The sequence below is a fragment of the Coffea arabica genome, chromosome 8e, assembly GCF_036785885.1.
Source record: "Coffea arabica cultivar ET-39 chromosome 8e, Coffea Arabica ET-39 HiFi, whole genome shotgun sequence".
In the NCBI taxonomy this organism is placed as follows: domain Eukaryota; kingdom Viridiplantae; phylum Streptophyta; class Magnoliopsida; order Gentianales; family Rubiaceae; genus Coffea; species Coffea arabica.
This window is the reverse complement of record NC_092324.1, coordinates 30596248-30615987: the sequence shown is the minus strand read 5'-3', so window position 1 is coordinate 30615987 and position 19740 is coordinate 30596248. Positions and strand designations below refer to the sequence as shown.

The 19740-nt window shown below is 38.2% G+C and overlaps 1 long non-coding RNA gene, 1 other non-coding gene and 1 pseudogene across 2 annotated transcripts; 1 reads left to right on the top strand and 2 right to left on the bottom strand.

Annotated features, from left to right (window-relative positions):
- Positions 1-8003: 8003 nt before the first annotated feature.
- On the bottom strand, positions 8004-9910 carry LOC113702718 (UDP-glycosyltransferase 74E2-like; annotated as a pseudogene).
- A 1075-nt stretch (positions 9911-10985) lies between these two features.
- On the top strand, positions 10986-11090 carry LOC113705148 (U6 spliceosomal RNA). The gene has a single exon (XR_003451795.2). It is a non-coding gene; the product is annotated as a U6 spliceosomal RNA (small nuclear RNA).
- Positions 11091-15872: 4782 nt separating this feature from the next.
- LOC113703572 (uncharacterized) lies at positions 15873-18110 on the bottom strand. The gene is made up of 2 exons (XR_003451482.2): positions 17964-18110; positions 15873-16169 (listed from the first exon to the last, which is right to left on the bottom strand). It is a non-coding gene; the product is annotated as an uncharacterized lncRNA (long non-coding RNA).
- Positions 18111-19740: the final 1630 nt, after the last annotated feature.

The following is a 19740-nucleotide window of genomic DNA, read 5'->3' as shown; positions in this document are numbered from 1 at the left end:
TAACCTCTTCCAAATTCTCACAGGACCATGACGGTTGTTCCACCATGTGTAATGTGCTCCAAACAATCCTACGTCAAGAAGATTTGTTTCACCCAAGAATTGCAAGAACTCTACTGCCTCAGAAGGATTGAAAGGCTTACGACCTCTTTTCTCGTGAGCCTTTGTTACTACATTAAAATCCCCTCCAACAAGCCACGCACCCATGCCTGGATTATCTTGTAGTAAACCCTCCCATAGTCCCTCTCCTTTAAAAGCAGTACATCTGGCATGCACAAAAGACAAAGTGACAGAGACCAGCAATTGAAAGTGGGAAAACTCGACCGATAAATGCTGCGAACACTCTCCAACTACCACTACTGCAAAGCTATCCTGATAAAATAACCAAGTTGATCCAGCAGAATTACACATAAGATTACTGAAATTCAAACGGCGACGATACTGTTCAGCCTTCTCCACCGATAACCGGGGTCACATATTGCTAAAATTTGAACTCAATGCAACTGAATTAACTTTTTAAGTCTTCCAAAATTGGGGTGTTTTGATATTCCGTGAATGTTCCAAAATAGCCCATTAATCATTGGACAAAATCTAGAAAGAATTCTGCAAATTAATTGAGGCCAAATGTAATTGTCTATTAGAAAGGAATTTTGCTTGGATACCCTTGGACTTGCCGGCTTTGACATCCCATCAAGAATTCCTACTGCCGAAGAGTTCAGCTCCCTGGTTTTGTTTACAGAATGCAGAGGAGAGACATTCCTAACCTAGTCACCCTCCTTCTCAACACTAGACTCCGATTCATCATCACTACACCGTCGCATTACAGGCTCCATCGACGGCACTGCTGGATTTGTAGAAGCCGAATTAACATTGTTTATGGGAGCAAAACCAGATGCAACAGCCCCCTAATGATCTGCAACAACTACATGTGCAGTACCTGTAGCACTCGTAAAGAAACCTCCTTCAACTTTTCCGTGACCTGACCATCCAAACCCAAATGATTTTTGTCGCGCCCCACTTTTTGAATGATGTGAATGAAAGTAGTGTGTGGAATATGTATGTGAACGTGTGTGAAAATAAAAAGCCGTGGGACTTGAAAATGCGACGATTTGGCCAAACAAAGTTCAAAAAGGGTTTTTGAATGAAAAATGGAGTCGCCACTTGGTATAGAGTTAGGGTGTACCAAGTCACCCAAAAAGTGATTTTTTGAAAAAAGTAAACAAACCCTTTTTAAAGAACTTTTAGGTCTACGTAACCAAAGAAAGGGATCGGGGGTCACGTTTGATAAGGGAGAAGGCAAAGGCAAAGCCTAAGGCACTCCCTTACCCTAGCCAAAGCTAGTTGCGTGACTTAGCCCTTCTTTTCCTAATTTTTCTACCCAAAGTATGCATTGCATGTTGGACATGACTAATGGATATGAAAAAGAAATGCAATCCTAAACCTAAAATGTCTCTTACGAGGCTTTTTGGTCCCAACCACATGAGTTGTGGTGGCCAATAAGGAAAGTCCTCATAGAGGTCACGAATGATGCAAATGAAGACTCAAACATGAGTGCAAGTGTGAAAATGTAAGAAAACGTGCATGTGTGCGAATGTAAGACAAGTGCATGTGTGCAAATTAGAAAAATAAAGGTGTTTGTATGCAAATGGATGAAAATATAATAGTAGATGCATATAAGTGCAATTGGGTGCAATTTGTGAGGTAGCAAATAAATGATAAAAGAAGAATGTGCAAACATGGCATGTGGACTGAGAAAAATATAATTTGTGAGAAAATGTGGATAAAAGAGTGAGGAAGTGATATGATGAGAATGAAAGTGTATGAACCTATAGGAATGCACCAAGTCGGGTACGGGAATGACTCCTAACTTCACGACTTTAATTTTCCCTTTGATTAGAAGGAAGAACTAGCGTGCTAAGGCTATTTTGTAGCCACACTCGCTCGTTTCCCTTATCGAAAGGGGACCCTCAAGCAAATGTACCCTATAACTAGCATGAAGATGCAAAAGCCTAAAATGAAGGGGAAAGGGTTGGAGGGGCGTGCCAAATGCTAAAAAGCTAAGAAAATGCATGAAATGTAGTGAAACATGCAAGTATGTACTAACAAGAGGGGACGGCCTATTGGGTCTAGCATTGGACTAGCTCATATCTATGAATTCCTACTAGCGTTGGACTAGTGGAAAACGGGACAATGAGCCACAACTAGCGTTGGACTAGTGTGGTGACGTGCATTCATCCATCATATTCATCTATGACTATAGAGAGCAAGTAGACATGCCAATCACATATAAACACATAGCACATAACACTTAGCATGCTCGACTAGATGCAAGAGCCTAATAAAGCAAATTAACACGTAGCAACAAAGGCAAGCAATCAAGCTAATGAACCTATTACATTCGCTAACTAAAACAAAAGGGGAAGGGGAAAAATGGACAAAATGCTCTCCAAGCCCTATCTATTACAAGCCAAGAGGTGTACACATACCCCATAAAAGAATAACTTAATAAAAGCAAAAGTAAATGACATAAATGAAAGGAATTAAGGAAAAGCAAGGAAAGCAAAGTAAAAATGCAATTCTCATTTAGCACGTTGGATCACATAGGGGAGAGACAAAAAGATAAAAGAAGTTATACCTCCCTCGAAATGGAGCTCTAATGGGGTGGAGTCGCTTATTTATCCTCCAAAATAAAAGAAAAGGTCAAGGTACCAAATTATTTGGGAAAATTAAAGAGAATAGGTAAACACAAGCTCACTTGGACGCAAAGTTCTTAAACTCGTGCATTAATTGCAATCTAAACAAAGCATGATAATTAATTGAAGCGAACAAGCAATGAAGTTGTAAAATTAAAACTACCAAGGACCAAATTGAGGAGATTATCTAATTGAATGGGTTATAGCAGCATGAGTTAGAAGGCAAGGGGTCAAAGTGCAATTTTGGGAAAGTTATTTCATGCAATCTTCATGCAAGAACGTGAGAAACATTCTGCAATCAATTTTCAGCAAGCTATGAAGACCATGAACCTCTATGACTTTCTTTGTTCATCCGAGACAACTTTCATGCAAAGTAGCTCAAATGAATCCTATCCCTTCCTCCACAAAATGCGAGAGCTCAAGACCAAACGGAAAGAAAAGTTCCCAACAATCTCCCGAACACAAAATGCAATGAAATTACCTGATCACTTGCTCAACTTCAACCCAGAATTTCAGAAAGACAAAGCAACAAAACCTTGCAAAAGAATGTTCATGAAGGAAAACTAACGGGACTTTTGTCCCTGAGCTCCCATCAAGGAGGTTATACCACAGCTTTAATATCAGGCCACAAGATTTAGCATGGCAGATAGCAAAAAAAAAAAAAAAAGAACAGGAGAAGTGCTAAAACTCAAGTTTCTTGTGCCATTCTGGTTTAAGCACACTCTTACAGAGGAAAAACATTTCTATCATTTACCCATACCCAAACATCGAACTCCAAAGCAAAAACAAAACTACAAACTGAGGCATTGCTATGACCCGGACGGCAGATCATTGTCCACAAAATCAATTAGCACAAACGGATCTTCACAATGCCAAAGAACCTATAGCTGCAACCAAAAAGACTTGCCATGTTGCAGCCTGAAGTTGTCGCCCCAGTCGCTGCTTCAGATTGCAGCAAATACGCAGGCGGCCTCACTCAGGACAGTAAGCAAATTCAAAAGAAGATTTTGGCCAGGCAAGAACCTCAGCCAGCAATTTTGAGCTTCATTAACGCTGCTGCAACAAGCCGAAAGCTTCGAGCTTGTTGCACCAGATTTCTTTTTATGCGCAAAAACCAGTTAAACACCATTTGAGTTCTGCCAACAGAATCCTCAAACAATCTGCAAACTTTGCAAACGTAAAACCTTTGGTTTAAAGCACGAAATTTAGAAACAAACATGCAAACTTCCGGCAAGAATTTTCTGCATTTTCTGGGTTTTCATCCGAAGCATATTTCAAGCCAACGAGATTACGCGACTTACACTTTTCCACTTGCCAAACTTAAATGCTCAAAATTCACAAAACATAAAGGAGAGTAACAACAAGAGGATCAAGGAGATCAAACATGGCAAAGCTGTGGAACAAACTTAACAAACCAGCGACAAAAGAAGTTCGACAGTTCATGCCTGATAGACTCTGACTTTTGTAAAAAGAATCTGTTAAATAGACCCAAACAGGGGAAGAGACTACCTGAGGAAGGCTTTGTGGTCGGTTGCTCAGGCAACGCACGCTAAGTCCAGAAACAAAGTTGAGAGCTTCATCGCCGAAATCGCTGCCTTGGCGAGCAGGCTGCTTCGAGCAGCCATTCGTGTGTCTTCCCGGCATTATTTTGCAAACATCCTTGAACAAAAGTTCAAGATCTGACTCAGTAGATATTCCAGATCACCTAAATTCTCCAATAAGGAGCCGGTTCCTTAGGGAAAATTGCCTCCAAAGGCATCTAAAAAATCAGCATGAATAGCAGATTTTCTGGAAGATGTTTTCTTCCCGCTGCTGCTCTTTCCTCTCGCTTCCTCAGCTTTTCTGCGTAGCTCCCTAATTCCTCTCCCGAGCTCTTATCTTATTCTGCCCGTAACCTTTCTTGCTCTCCCACCTCTCCTTGGTTTTTCTCTTTTTTCTCTCTAAGCTGTCTTTTCCACTCTCAAAACCTAGCCGACCCGATTCTATTTGCTATCCTCAGCAGTCCTCTCCTGTTTTCCTTATTGTCCTCCCCCTTATCTCAGTCCTCAAGACCTTTTGCTTTCAGCCGTCTCCCCTCCTATCTCAAAAACTCGCCGTCATCCCCCCCCAGCCGTCATGGCTTTCTCTCAGCTTCTTTCTTTCCGCCGCCCTCAAAACTCTCCAGCCATCCTGAAACTCTCCCTCTTGCTTTCTGGTCCCTCTTTTGCTCTCCGTTGTTGACTCCTCTCTAAATCCCTAGCCTCTGTCTCCCTCTTTCACTCTGTTTTTTTTTCCAGCCGTAAGCCCTTTTCAGAAACCCCCCGTAGCTCTCCTCTCTATTGCCGTCTCTTTTTTTTCCAAACCTCTCTATCTCTCCCCGATCCCCCTCCTCCTTTGCGGTTGCTGTTCTTTCTTGTATTTATACCAGACCAACCCTCACCTCAAGGGTGAGGATGGAAGAGGAGATTCCTCTCCAACCCCAGGCCATCCGATGGGCATGCGCGATTGTCCTTGCAAGCTGCGTTTCCGCAGCATGCATGTAAATTTTTTTTTTTTTTTTTTTAAAAGTTAACAAACTTGATAATAAAATTAAGTAAAAAAACAAAAATTTAATTAACATTGGATAAAAATAAACAAACTAGAAATAATAAACAGCAAAGTTGCAATTTTTCATTTTTCCTTTCTTTTTTCTTTATTTTTCATTTTTTTCATCTTTTTTCTCTTTCTTCAAGAAAACATTGAATTTAAAAAAAAACAACTAAATCATTTTTTTTTCTTTTTGAATGCTTTTCCTTTTTCTTTTTCTTTTTCCTCTTTTCTTTTCTTTTCCGAGGAATTCTATGCTAAAAACTTACAAATAAAAATAATAAATAAAAACTAAAAAAAACTAAAAACTAAAAAGTGAATAAAACTTAACACGACAAATAAAAAATTAAGACAAAAATAGTAAATGCGAATTACACTAAAATTTTAGTGTCTACAATTTTCATGACTAAGACTATCTTGAGGAGTTGGGTTCACATTCTGCAACCCATTATCTGGTACCTCCAGATTCCCATTATCCATGGTTCTAGAAGTGGGGACAACAACCCCACATTCCTTGTTCTCCTGCTTGTCTCCCCTTTCCACACGCGCACTACATGTAATGCTGATGTCTCCACCATCCTTAGTCACGATATTGACCTGACCTATAGGATCCTCCTCCACCCCCAAACCTGATGCATTAGCAGCTTTGCCACCTACTATCAATCCCTCTTGTGCTTGGTCAGTCATAGCCATTGGTAATTCTTTAATAGAGTCAATCGCTTGCCCAATAGCTTGATTGGTCGGCCTATACATAGTCCGTACCGCCTGCGAAGCTCCCTTTCCATGATCCACCTTCTCTCCTTTAGGCTCAATCGAACCCACTTGCTTTCCCATTCGATGTTCGCTTTTCATCAAATTACTCCTCATTAGCGTGGCCCAGACGCCAGCAATGAGAACAATACTTTGGTAAATTTTCAATCACAAACTGCTGCCAAAAACCAGTAGCTTCACCTGCCAAGCCCACCCAAACCCGTTAGGGCATAGTACGTAAGACGTCAATTTCCACACACACACGAGCAACACTTAGTCTAGTTAACGAAGTGGTAGCTCCATCAAAATATAACGGCCGTCCAATCACACTAACAATTGACAACAGACTATGTTTATCAAAAATGCGAATGGGTAAAGAAGGCAGCGAAACCCAAATGGGAGCAAGGGATGATTCGCACTGCACATGAAATTCTGGTGTCCAACAAAAGACCCTCATAGGATACCACCCAATCTGCCATAGCCCCCTTGTCCAAACCTGAAGAAAATCTACTTCATTGACAAACCTCATGAGCACATGGCATGCATCCAAGTGCCCAACTGTGACAAAATTTTTCAAGTCTAGCGTTGCAAAGAACTTGTGGATCTCCTCCACTTTTGGCCTACCATGAGAGAATTTACCCACAACCGAGAACTTACATGGAATTGATAGCTTTGCAATATCAACCCTTGTAAAGAAAATTGCAGGTTCACCCTTATGAGTTGTTGGAGTCTTGATCTCAATCGAAGAAGGGACAGAATTCGAAAACAGCAACGAGAACGACTTCTTTGCTGGTGAAGGAGGCTGCCCCTCAGCCCTAGGCTGAGGGGCCTCCATGCACGAAAGCCTAAAGAGCAAGAGGTAACCCTAGAGCGTGAGAGAAAATATTGTTGAATATTTTATTGTAATATTTACTCTTTAAAGGCACAAGTCTTGGTACCTCTTTACTTTCTTTATAGTTTCATTAATACTTAGTTACATTGAAGATTTGAGATTTATTCTTAATTCTTCTATATCTACCTAAATCTTCTTGTTCTAGGGATAGATGCAACTATTCGTACATTGATTATGGTTGAATAAAATTGATTATTGCTATATCTTGTACTTGCTAGTTCATCTATTTTTGCTTCAACACTTGTGAATACTTGATCACCATTTGCAAGCCATGATAGTTATTAATTTATGAAAATAGTTGACAATGACGAAAATGGAATAGGTGAAACTTAAGGAGTAGGCATATAAAAGTAGTAGTACACTTAAATGGATGTTTTTGGCATTTCTCGATTTAGATTAAATCTTTACTTGTGATATCACCATGAAAGGAAGGAAACTATAGTATTGGTTAGATTCTGTTCATTGGCGAGAGTGAGTTCCGATGGTTCGAGTAAAATGCATCATTAGCAAGACAAGTGCATTAGTGATAATTGATATTTCATCCATAGTTAGGTACATTTAATGGATTCTATACCCTAAGACATTTGTTTTTAGTTTAATTTCTTCAAGTTATTAATTTTTTTTTTTTTGCATTGTTTTAGCATTGTGGTTATTTTATTTTGTTAAAATTCTTGATTAGTTTAGATAATACAATGAGCTAAAAGCCTTTGTAGTTGGAAGTGATGCTCTTGACATTGATCATAAGTCCCTAATACAACAAGGCACGACTTGTATACTTGTAGTAAATGAGTGAATTTGGTTAAAATCTAGGATATAGGTTAGAAACTCGTCAATATAATTTCCTTGGAGACAAGATAGGAGATGTAGACCCCACAATAAATTGTTAGTAAAGAAAGCTTTGACTAGAAGGAACATTTTTATCTTGGTGGGCAGAGTTGCTCTGGCACCCATATAATGTGCTCTCACAACAATACTACCCATAATATAAGCATTGGCTCAATAAATATATACGCTAGTATAACAACAATACACTTGAATACCAATTCCAAGACAACAATAATTATCTGTTATGTTTGGGAATTGTATTTCATAGTTAACAATAATCATTAAAGTTGAGAAAAACTCAATCCTTCCCTTAATTTCATGCCACAATAAAACCCACTGTTATTGGGTTGGTTCCTCTTTATCACCCCATAAGTAAGGATATGAATTTTACAAAATCTAGGTCACAAAAGAAGCATCCAACTTGGATCATTCGGAAACACATAAAACAAATTGACAAAAACAAAAAGAAGAAACACATAAAGCAAAGGGTCTAGTACCATGTCACAAGTTACGCCAAAATAATTTAAGGGGAAACCAATTTGGACACAAATTCGTCAATGTTTTTGTCAGAGGTCCCACCCTCATCAACTGCATCCCTTGTCAATTCCACCCATTTCTTGGCATTTCTAGTAATCTCCTCTCCTCTCTCTCCCTCCATGACTTGTCTAATGCAGTTCTCTATCTCTTCTTTTGTCACTATCCCCTTCTCATCTGGTTCAGCTTTGACTCCCATTTTCCAAACATCCGTCGCATACTTAGCATTGGTGGGTTGGTCTGTCCATTGTGGCATTCCAACCATTGGAACACCCAAACTTAGTGCCTCCAAAGTTGAGTTCCATCCACAGTGCGTGACAAAACAACCAATAGATTTGTCTGCTAAAACTTCCAGCTGCGGGCACCATGAAACTATCAATCCTTTCTCTGATGTTTCGTTAATGAAATCTTTTGGCAGTTTTGATTCCTCTGAAGCTCTTACTACCCACAAGAAATATTTCCCTGTCATTTTTAATCCCCATGCCAACTCTGCCATTCCCTCGGCATCAAGTGAGGCTAGACTTCCAAACGAGACATAAACTACAGATTTGCTTGCTTTTCCCTCCAACCATTTTGTGCAAGCTTGAAGACGTTGAGACCATAATCCTTGTCGTCTTGGACCCTCTTGTCTAAGTACATGGAAGGTACTGTTGGTCCAATTGGCCTCACTGGCCACAGTCCCTTCATCCAGTCAATGACCTATATAGAACATGAATCAGTGAAGTTAATTAGTTAACAGACTACATTATCCTTCTGCATAAGCTGCATAAATCTTGATTTTCTTGCGTACCTAAAGTATAAGATGGTCAGGAACACTCAGGATATAGAAAATAGTGAAACAGTTAAAGAAATGGGCTAGGAAATATTTTTGCAAACCTCTTCTTCCAACTTGTAAAACGTGTTGAAAAGTACCCAGTCTGCTGTATCAATATCGATGAACTGATTTCTAATCATTTCAACAATTGCTGGGTAAGTTTCAGGCTTGGTAACAAAGGAGGGCAAATCAGCAGGCTCAAGATCAGGTAATCCAGGAATTGCGATTCTAGTCTCTTCAACAGGAACCTTTACAATCCCTTTATAAACATGGTAGTAAATGTTGTCTACAGCGCACGATTGGGTGAAGAAAGCAGCTCCAAAGACTCCATTCTTCTTGGCAACATCAAGATCCCACGGAAGAACTGCATCATAGACAACGCAATCAACTGGAGAACCTGAATCCCGAAGCTTTTCAAGCAGCTCTCCTAAAGTTTCTGAACCAACCTGTTGGAACTTTATTAAGTAGGCTTCAATACTCTCAGCCTGATTCGCTCCTCCTTCATCAAATCCATCCGAGATCATTCCTAACGGAAATAAACTCGTAGCATCTTTTATGCGATTGAAGAAGGAAATTGTAGCTGCAATTGTGATTCTAACTCCCTTAAACTGTAAACGCTTAGAGAATTGTAGGAGAGGGTTTACATGGCCTTGAAGTGGGTATGGTAATATCAAGCAGTGGCCTCTGTGAGCTTTTTGAGCTCCCATTCCATTTTCCATGTTATATGACCCTCGGCCTCTTGAGTTTTGCCATCTGAGCTTGGAGGTTCATTTATACATGAATTTGGTGTGCATGTTACAATTGAATTTGTCTTTTTGAACTATTGTTTAATACCTTTGTATTTTGAATAAGTGCTGAAAAATCCAACTTCTTGGACTTTTAATACTTGTACAAATATGCAAACGATGCCGGTCTAGGCGAGCAGCCAAATTCAATTTGTGTTTTTGAACTTATTATTTAATCCTTAGGCTTGTAGAAATTTGGGAAGGGTTGAAATAGTCATATCATATTAGGTACAGAGTCCTTCCGGGTGTACAGATAAGTGTGTCTCGAGTTTAAGGGGTAATTTTAGAAACCTTCTCTAAGGTTTCTGACAATATCACTAGCCTCCCCTGAACTTGAAAAAAAATTCATTTGCCACCCTTAATTCTAGCTTCTGTGTAACATTTCAACCCATGTCATAAAATATAAGATTAAAAAACTAGTTTCAAGAGAGAAAAAGGTTTTCATGCCACAAGTGCCCCTCTATAGTCATACTTGTCAAATTATAACAATTTTGTATAGAAATAAAAAGTTGGGAAATAGAGACAAGATGCAAATAACATTCTCTCAAAAATATTAGTGCCAAATATTAGCATATTCAATAAGAATCTGTGTGTTGCTTTATCAAGATGCAAAAGTATTTATTTCAAGGTTTCTAAGTGCATATTTACTGACAAAAGAAAAGAAAAAACAAAACTTTCAATTTTTACCTCTAATATTATGCACAAAATTACCTATTTAGAGAGGAAAAACAGTCTTAAAACTTTTCCACCTTTGTAGTAGCACTAGATTTATTTTTTGCTCATAAAAAAAATAAAACTTTCAAAAGCTCTAAATGAAAGCTCATAAAAACATTAGGCTATGTGTGTGTGTATATAAAGTTCATATTTGTTTTAAATAAATCACAATTAGAAAATATGCCTTTAAATGCCTAAAGTTGGTGCCAAATTTTATGATGACAATTTTACTTTCTTTTTGTTTTTAGACTTTAAACAAGGATCAAATTTAAGTTTTGTCGAAGCATACAGCTAATAATCAACATTTAAATTGGCACTAAATGTTGGTGACCTTTGTTTGTTAATAAGGACATCTATTTTCTTTTTATTTTTCTAATTGTAAAAGTAGGGGAAAGGCCAATACTTTTTTGCCAAAGTCTGTTTACAATAGTGCCTAATAAAATTGGAATGATATAGAAAAGATTAGTATGGCTCCTGTTGAAGGATGGTTAACCACAAAGAATAAGGATTGAACAGTCAATTAGCCACTAATATATCAATCATTGGGTCCCATCTAACTACTAGGGGAGGCAAGTGATTTTTTTAATAGTTCAAGGAAAGCAGTAATATTGTTAGAAACCTCAAAAAAGGTTTCTGGAAATATCCCCAAAGTTTGATTACTCAAAAATGCTCTTAGAAAGCATAGAGAGATGTTCTTTAACACTTGAAACCATATAAATATGCCTGCTAAAACAAAAGTTAATTTCTTTTTGACACAAAAGCCTGGAGTTTTATTAAAATGAAAGAAGATTCGCCTGAACTATGGACAATATAAAAGATCGAGCTGAATGTTTCCACAAATAGTCATCCATAACAGTACAAGCATTTCTAACAAAGTTATGAGTTGCACCATTCAAAGATCGTGGTATCCATATAGCTTCCCACTTGGTGAAATTTTGCATAAGTTGCAAGACATCATCAATCAATACTCCATATGCTGAACCAGTAGAATCACATTGCTAAATCATTTTAATAATCTTTTGAGTGTCACCTTTGAGAACAACGTAACGCAAGCCTAACTTAATCAGTTAGCTGCAAAATTTGCTTCATAAGTTTCGATCACGTCTGGAGCTAAAAATACCAGGGAACTTCTTAGACAATCCAACTATGATATAGCCTGCATCATCACGCACCACTACCCCAATACTAGAGAAACCTTCTGTAGGAAAAATGGCCCCATCAAAATTTGCTTTGACAAAGTCCATTTGAGGTTTGTCCCAATGAGTTTGTGCGGCTTGTTGTTGAAAAGAAGTAATTGAGCCATTTGTTGGACTTGAAATAGCTTCACAATATTGGTGCAAATAGTTTATAGAAAAAGAAACCAAACTAAGAGGTCTCTATACAAACCTTCAAAGGTAGCTCCATCGCGATTGTTCCAAAGATTCCACCATATTACAGCTACCAATTACATGATTTTTCTTGATGAATACTGTCTATTAGGTAATCCATAGTAGAATCATTAAGCAATGATTAAGAGTAAGCTATCACTTTAAAAGTTAAAGGGTGAGGTAGCCACCTATCCTGCCAAATTTTGAGACTGATTCCATTCTTGGCTCGCCATTTGCTACCTGCTACTATATATTTGTGAACTTCATAGATCCCACTCCAAGTCCAAGAGGGGTGAGAACTTTCTGTTGCTTGGAAAAAATCAGAGTTAGAGAAGTATTTAGCTTTATAAATTTGATGTAAAAGTGTGGAGGATTGTGTTCCAATGCACCAAGCCTGCTTTGCTAGCAACGCAAGATTAAATGACTTCAGCTGCCTGAAACCCATTCCTCCATCTTTCTTATTTGTGCAGAGCTTATCCCAACTAACCCAATGAATAGGTTTCCCTTTTATTCCATCACCTCACCAAAAATTACTTATCGTTGACTGAATGTCATTGAGCAATGAATCAGGGTATTTGAAACAAGACATACAATAGACATAGAAAATGTAGGGATAGCCTAGACCACAGCATAGATCATTTCTTCGTTCCCTACCTTTGATAATCACTGCTCATTCCAACCATGTATTTTTTCCGTATTCTATCTTTTATTGATGAGAACACCCAATAACTATTGGGATGCTAAGATATTTGTCATATGCTGCAACCTCTTTAATACCAAGATAACTGATTATTCTATGCCGCACCTCTGGACTAGTATTGCTGCTAAAAGCTATAGTAGATTTGTCGAAATTTATTTTCTGTCCCGAAGCAGATTTGTAGAGTTGCAAAATAGACTCAATATGCTAAGCCTCTCAAAGTGTTGCTTTGCCAAACAACAAGGTGTCATCTGCAAATAGCAAGTGAGAAATCTTTGGTCCATCAACTCCTACTTGAACACTAGAGATGTTACCACAATGAACACCAGGAGAGATAGGATCCCTTGTCAAATGCCACATTAAGGCTTTGGATGACCAAACTGATGACCGTTAAGTAGAAAAGAGTATGAAACTGTGGAAATACAACACAAAATAAGATTAACAACATCTGAATGAAAACCTAGAGCTAGCGTCATTTTCTTAAGAAAACACCACTCAACCCTATCAAAAGCTTTGATCGTGTCTAGTTTGATAGACATGGATCCTTTCTTGCCTGCAACTTTTAACTTTAAGGAATGACTAATTTCACAGGCAGTGAGAATATTGTCAGTAATAAGACGTCTTGATAAGAAAGTTAATTGACAAGAACTCGACTAAACCTATTAGCAATGACCTTAGAAGCTAATCTACAGATGACATTGCAAAGACTAATTGGACAATTGAGTGATATTGGATGGGTCATGGCATTTGGGAATGAGAACTATATATGTCAAATTAATGCGATCATCAAAAAATCCATTATTAAGAAAAGAAAGAGCCCAATGAATTATATCTTGTCCTATAATATGCCAAATTTTCTAATAAAAAATTAGGGACATACCATCAGGACTTGGAGACCTGAGTGGGTGCATCTGTGCTAGGGCCTTTGTCACCTCAATAGGATAGTACGTTCACAGTAGACAATCATTTGCTTAGTCACCTTCCTCCCACCCTTTTAAGAACAACATCAATTACCTTAGTAGAAGGCTAAGAAGTAGAAAAAATTGCGCCAAAATGATCAAGAATAATAGCCTCAAGATATTCATGTGATTGGCACCAATGATGTGATACACCAAATGTTTGGAGGTTGTTTGTAAAGAAGATACTGGAGTTTTTTTTTTTTTGGTTTGATTTAAAACCTTATTTTGTTTTAAAACCTTGTTTTGTTTTAAAGGTTAGAAACCATAAATTCTAATCAAAAGAAAAAAAAACCCTAGTTTACTTGTGACTAACCGGTTTTCTTAAATCTCTTATATTTTAATCGAAACCCTTACAACCAATGGAATTGTAAAATTCCTCACATTTTTCTTAAAATTCCTTTTATTTGGCATTTATTCCTTTCTAATAGCTTTACTACTCATTCACACCCTCAATAATTGCAATCAACCATAGAATCAAGGGTTTTCCTTGTAGGTTCTTGGTTCGGGTAAATCAAGGCTTTTTGCATATTTTGACCGTGTGATCACTTGATGAGATGTGTTCACTAAATTCGGTGATTAAGGGTGAGTTTAGATGATAGTAAGTGTGTGACTAGAGGTGATAATAATAAGTTAGTGAATTATAAGTTAAAACCCTAGTATACGCGATTTAAGAAAAAATGGTTGAACCGACGGGTACCGTTTGTTATCGAGTGAGTGCACCACTTGAACACTACTTTATTACCTTAATCTCCTTGCTATTAATTGATTAATATCAGCCCAAAAATATCTTCAAGGCAGCTGAAATATTGGACCAAAAATAAGAGAGAAAAGAACAAAATTTGACTACCAATCAAAGTGTGACACTTGTCACCTTTGACCCAAATTCATTTCTATCATTTTAACCTTCTTGAAGCTTCATTTGAGCTTTCATTTGCAGCCTTCCAGCCGTGAGAGTGAGAGGAAACCATTTCAATCCATCTTGGGTTTTGCTTGATTTAGTGAGAAAACAAGAAAACTAAACCGATTAACTTGCAAATTGAGAGCTTGGGAAGCTTAGGAAGGTAAATTTTGTGACGCCCCCACTTCTCCCTAAGGCGAACCAAAGGGTATCCGCGGGACGCCTGCCCAGCTCTCGCCGGGACTCACTACAATCGATCATTCAAAAGCTCGAAATACTTTAAGTAACCTCAATACATAATTAAAGTACTTCGAATATCTCACACTTACAATTATGCAGCTGTCAAGCTTAAATACAACCCAATGGAAAAGGGGTACTATAGCCATCCGTTATAATATAACTTAAAGTCTTCAAAAGAAAACAATCTAGTACTACTCACGAGCACCCTTGGTCTCGAACCCTGTAAAAGAAATCCACAACGTGGTATGAGCTACACAGCCCAGTGAGGTTCCAAGACACTCTAACAGTTCAAATAAATCAAATAAGTTGGGCATATCATACGCATGGTTCAAGGTTACACAATGGCATGTTATCATGAGGCAATAATCATTGTACAGCTAATTTGAGACATTTATCATGGTATGAGACATTAGCATGTATAGTTCACGAGTGATTGGAGCTTATTACAGGCATAGCTCGGGATTTCATGTTGGCATTTTAGCACGAAACAATCATCATGATACAAGGTAAACATATACTGTAGGATACGGTGTTCCAGTGGAACTCTGTCGGTCATCTGCACCTTATGACTTCCGGATCCCCTCGGTTTGACTGGCCATCACCTTATCCCTCCAGTGGTAATACTCGAGTATACCGAAACGGTTGTCCAGGGTTCCAACCTACCCGACCGAGCCCAGTCCTGGCTCGAGTAGGTCAGTAACCGAGGCAGGGCCCAAGTTCAGCTTAGAGCTTACAACATGCACAAGTAATCAAGTAATTCGGCAAAAGGTAAAATTCATCATTTGAGTAGGTCGAGTGAGGTAAAGTACACACTCGCCTAACAATGATGAACAACTTCATATAACATGCGATTCATGATAATCAAGTGATCAAGTAAGTTGGTGATCACGTAAGCAGATAATCAAGTAAGCAAGTAGTCGAATGGATTAGAAAACGGTAAGTAAACACGGTAAACGGTAAACGGTGGTAATTACGGTTAATTGGCAGACATATGTCATTTTAATAGGCCACCATTGGCCGATTTTCACTTTTTCCACATAAGGGTCGAGGAGATTCACTCCAACCGACTTATGCTGTCATAGCATAATTAATCATTTAAACACATCATGTAGATATGCTCTCCAAACATTTCATATCTAGTATTTCAAGTAATCACATAAATATGCTCTTTAAGCATTTCATATCGAATAGTTCAAATATACATATTTCAGGTATTTCATGTCGAGTAATTCAAGTATACCTTATTCAGATATGCATGAGTGTGGTAAATACTTAACATATAGCACTTAACACTTAATAATCATGGGTTATGCATGTCATAGACTTATTCCAATTACGTATTCCTATATGGAACACTCACCTATAGCAACAAGAGAGTAATACTCAAACAAGTGTCTAGGCGTCCACTTCGAGTTCTTCTTGAAGGTCCCCTTGAGCGCCTGAGCAAATAACCATTAACTATTATACACTATCACTTAGAACTCCTACTTATCAAAGAAGGTTGTACAATCTAAAGGGAATTCATGAATTGGGCCTTAATTATTAATAATCGAGGCTCAAGAGTAAAGTTTTAAAGTCTAAAGAAAGAGACTAACATTTTTCATGAAATCGAGTTCAAAATGTTCAATCGGTATCGAGAAAAGAAGGCAAGTTTCCAAAATCTCATTTCTAAGAAATTGTCAAATTTTAGCTTTGGGTGTCAATTCTAGAAAAATCGTATCTTGCACTACGTAGGTCCAAAATTGGAAAGCTTGATACCATTGGAAACTACATTCCGAGTACTACAAGTTTCTAGAAGACACTTTTCCATGATTCGAAATGGAAGGTATTCAAAAGTTGGATCAAAGTTACTGCTGTAGAATACTAAGACAGTTTCAAGGTTGGTTTTTGGCCAATTTTGGAAATTCAGTAAAATTCACTTGTTTTGAACTAACCTTTGAAATTTGGAAATCAAATAGTGTTGCAATCCAAGAGTATAACAAAACAAGCGGATTGAGAAACGGAGTTTCGAGCACCAAGATATAGTAGCCCCAAGTTGAGGAAGATTCAAGACTGAAGAAGAATTTCCAGTTTTGAACCTCCAACACTAGAAATTTAATTGGGTATCGAAACGAACTTGGATTGGTACCAAAATTGGCAGTATTTTACTCCCATATGAAAGGTACCACTCTATCAAATTTCAGGGAAAAATACTTTCGGTAAGATAGTTAATTAGTCAACCAAAGTTCAGGAAAATTATAAGGCAATCTGCCTTGAGACTTTCATTACCCAATTCAAAACGTCTAATCAAGCAAACTATACAATCATGGTTCATTTGTGAAATAAAGGCCTAAGAAACATCCATAATGCCTTTGGTAAGTGTTTAGTATCAAGAACATCAATTAACAAGTTCACTCCAATATCTTGTTCCAAACCAGTCCAACATTAGGGTTTTTCCAAAACAGAGCAGTCCACTTGTTTCAGTCACAACTCAGTCAATTTAACTCGAAATAGAGCATGGCTTACGCCGTTGGAAAATACGTTCATAGGGGTAAAATATCACAGAAGAAATCATTTCCAAATTCGGCACCAATCTGGTTCAAAATCGGGCATCAAGTTGCTGCCTGAACACTTCATTCCAGATGAACAGAGCAACAGGACAGCGAACTTAAAACATTTGGTTCGGCTTGCTCACAAAGAATCAGAACGTGCATTATATACCAAATTAAAGCCAGGAATGTCTAGTTTCCAACGCCACCAACGGCACATGATTTCGACATCCGAGGACAGAGTTATAGCCAAAATACTACCACTGGTCAGAATCATACGCGAACAGTTTTCCAGATTGCTAGTTTCTCAAGAAAAATTCATTTGCTCAATCAAACCTCAATATTTTCCAATGAAATTTTTCACACATCTAATACATCCTATAAACATCTAATTCAAGCCATTAAACCATTAAAAATTGGCCTGGAAATGGCCGAACATGGCAGGGGCAAAATCGGAAGTTTTTGCTTCTTACACCCAATGAAGTTTCTACTAATTACCCACCACTAATGCATCATTATAACCACTAAACCAACAATATAATCACCATCAATCATCACATCAGCAACAATAACCCAAGTGTGGGAATTCCAAGAGCCCACTATCACATTTTTACACCATACACAAGCTAACCAAATGCATGCATGAACTTAACAAGGTAAGATAGCTTCCAAACTTCAAGTTTTCAAGAGTGGATCATCACTTACTTTGGGTTGATGTTCAGCAGAATTTTCGGCCCTCTATTACCCCAGAAAAACCGTGATTTCCAGCCCTTGTTTGCAGCTCAAAATGATCCTCAAGTGTCAAGCTAGGTGTGGTGCAAGTTTGGTTAATTTTGGAGATGATTTGGAGTGGTTTTGAATGAGATTAGTGAGCAGAAATTTTGTTGCAAATGAGTTAGAGAGAGGAGGGAGCTGGCCGGCTGTTTGAAGCTCAAGAGAGAGAGAGAGTGATCAGATTTTAGCTTCCAAGAGAAGACATTAACTTGTGGCCTCAAGTCACCCATTAGTCAACTCACATTAGGGTGCGTTTGGCGCGATTAGGGCTCGATTTTCTCGCGCGTTTGGTTCACTAGTGCACTAAACCTCCAATGTATTTATATTCATGTAGATAATATTCACTCTTAATTGTCCCGAAATAAAGGTCTAAAGTCCCTCAAATAAAGTCGCGCGTGTGAAAACGCGTACCGTCAATTTTTTACGCTATAACGCGAAACCTCCGGGAAATTCTTATAACGATAGTACTAATAACTATCACTTGAGTATTTAAACATTAAAATACCGAATTTAGGTCCATTATACATGTCTCCAATATTCCAAACTTATTGTACTCTCAAGCGGATAAAATCTTCAAGCACTATTCACTGTTTTTACTAAACGCGCTCCAGGAAATTAATTCATGAAATGAGTTACTTTAAAAATATAACGAAGTTATATTACCATGTATTTAGGTCTAATAAGACTAGAAAATATTCCTCGAGGCAAATATCCAATTAAATAATTTATTAAGCCACAAATTAGGCTAAAAAAATAATAGTTTTTACGAGTCCTCACAACCTCCCCTCCTTAAAAGAATTTCGTCCTCGAAATTCATACCTTCTGTAATCTCAGACAACTCTGAACCATGTGGTGTGTTCATGTTATGCTTTCTTTCTGATGCCATTGGTCGGTTTCTCCTTCCATTGACTTGTCGAGGGACAGTTCCATTTCCTTGTGGAGCAGTAGTTTCTCGTGGATACCTCCTTGGACAGTCATGAACTTTATGGTTGGTACTCCCACACCCCATACACTTTCGTCCCTTTAGCCAACAGTTTTCTTCAATGTGATTCGTCCTTCCACAATATCCACAAGTCGGACGAGGTGTTGTGACCTGACTGGCTTGCGAGGTTTTCTTTGATCGTGTCTGTTCTACTGAAGTCCCTCGCGACATAGTTCCTTTTGGTTCCTTTATCATGAGTGGTGCAGGAAATAACAGTCCTACTCCATCCACTTCTTTTCTAACTTTGGGTGGTGGTCCATTTCCTCCTAGTGTACTATCAGATGCATCTCTTTTCCTTGCTTGGAGAGCTCTCAGTTGAGATTTTGTGCTTTCTACCCTTTGCGCTTTTTCGAGAGCGTCACTAAATGTTTCAACCTGTGCTGCAGCAAGGGCATCTTGGATTTCCAAATCTAATCCTTGGATAAACCTTCTTATTCTCTTCCGTTCAGTAGCCACCAATTCTGGGGCATATGTAGATAACTTTGTAAAGCGTGTTTCATACTCAGCTACGCTCAAAGTTCCTTGACGAAGCTTTATAAAATCATCTTCTCTCTTTTCTTGGACAAGTGGAGGAAGAAATTTCTCATTAAATTCACGTACAAAGTTTATCCAAGTCCTTAGGGTTTGATCTCTTTCCCACTTGTTTCTTATAACATTCCACCAGGCTCGGGCTGCTCCTTCAAGTTGAAATACAGCAAAGGTGACTTGTCTCTCCTCTGTGTAATC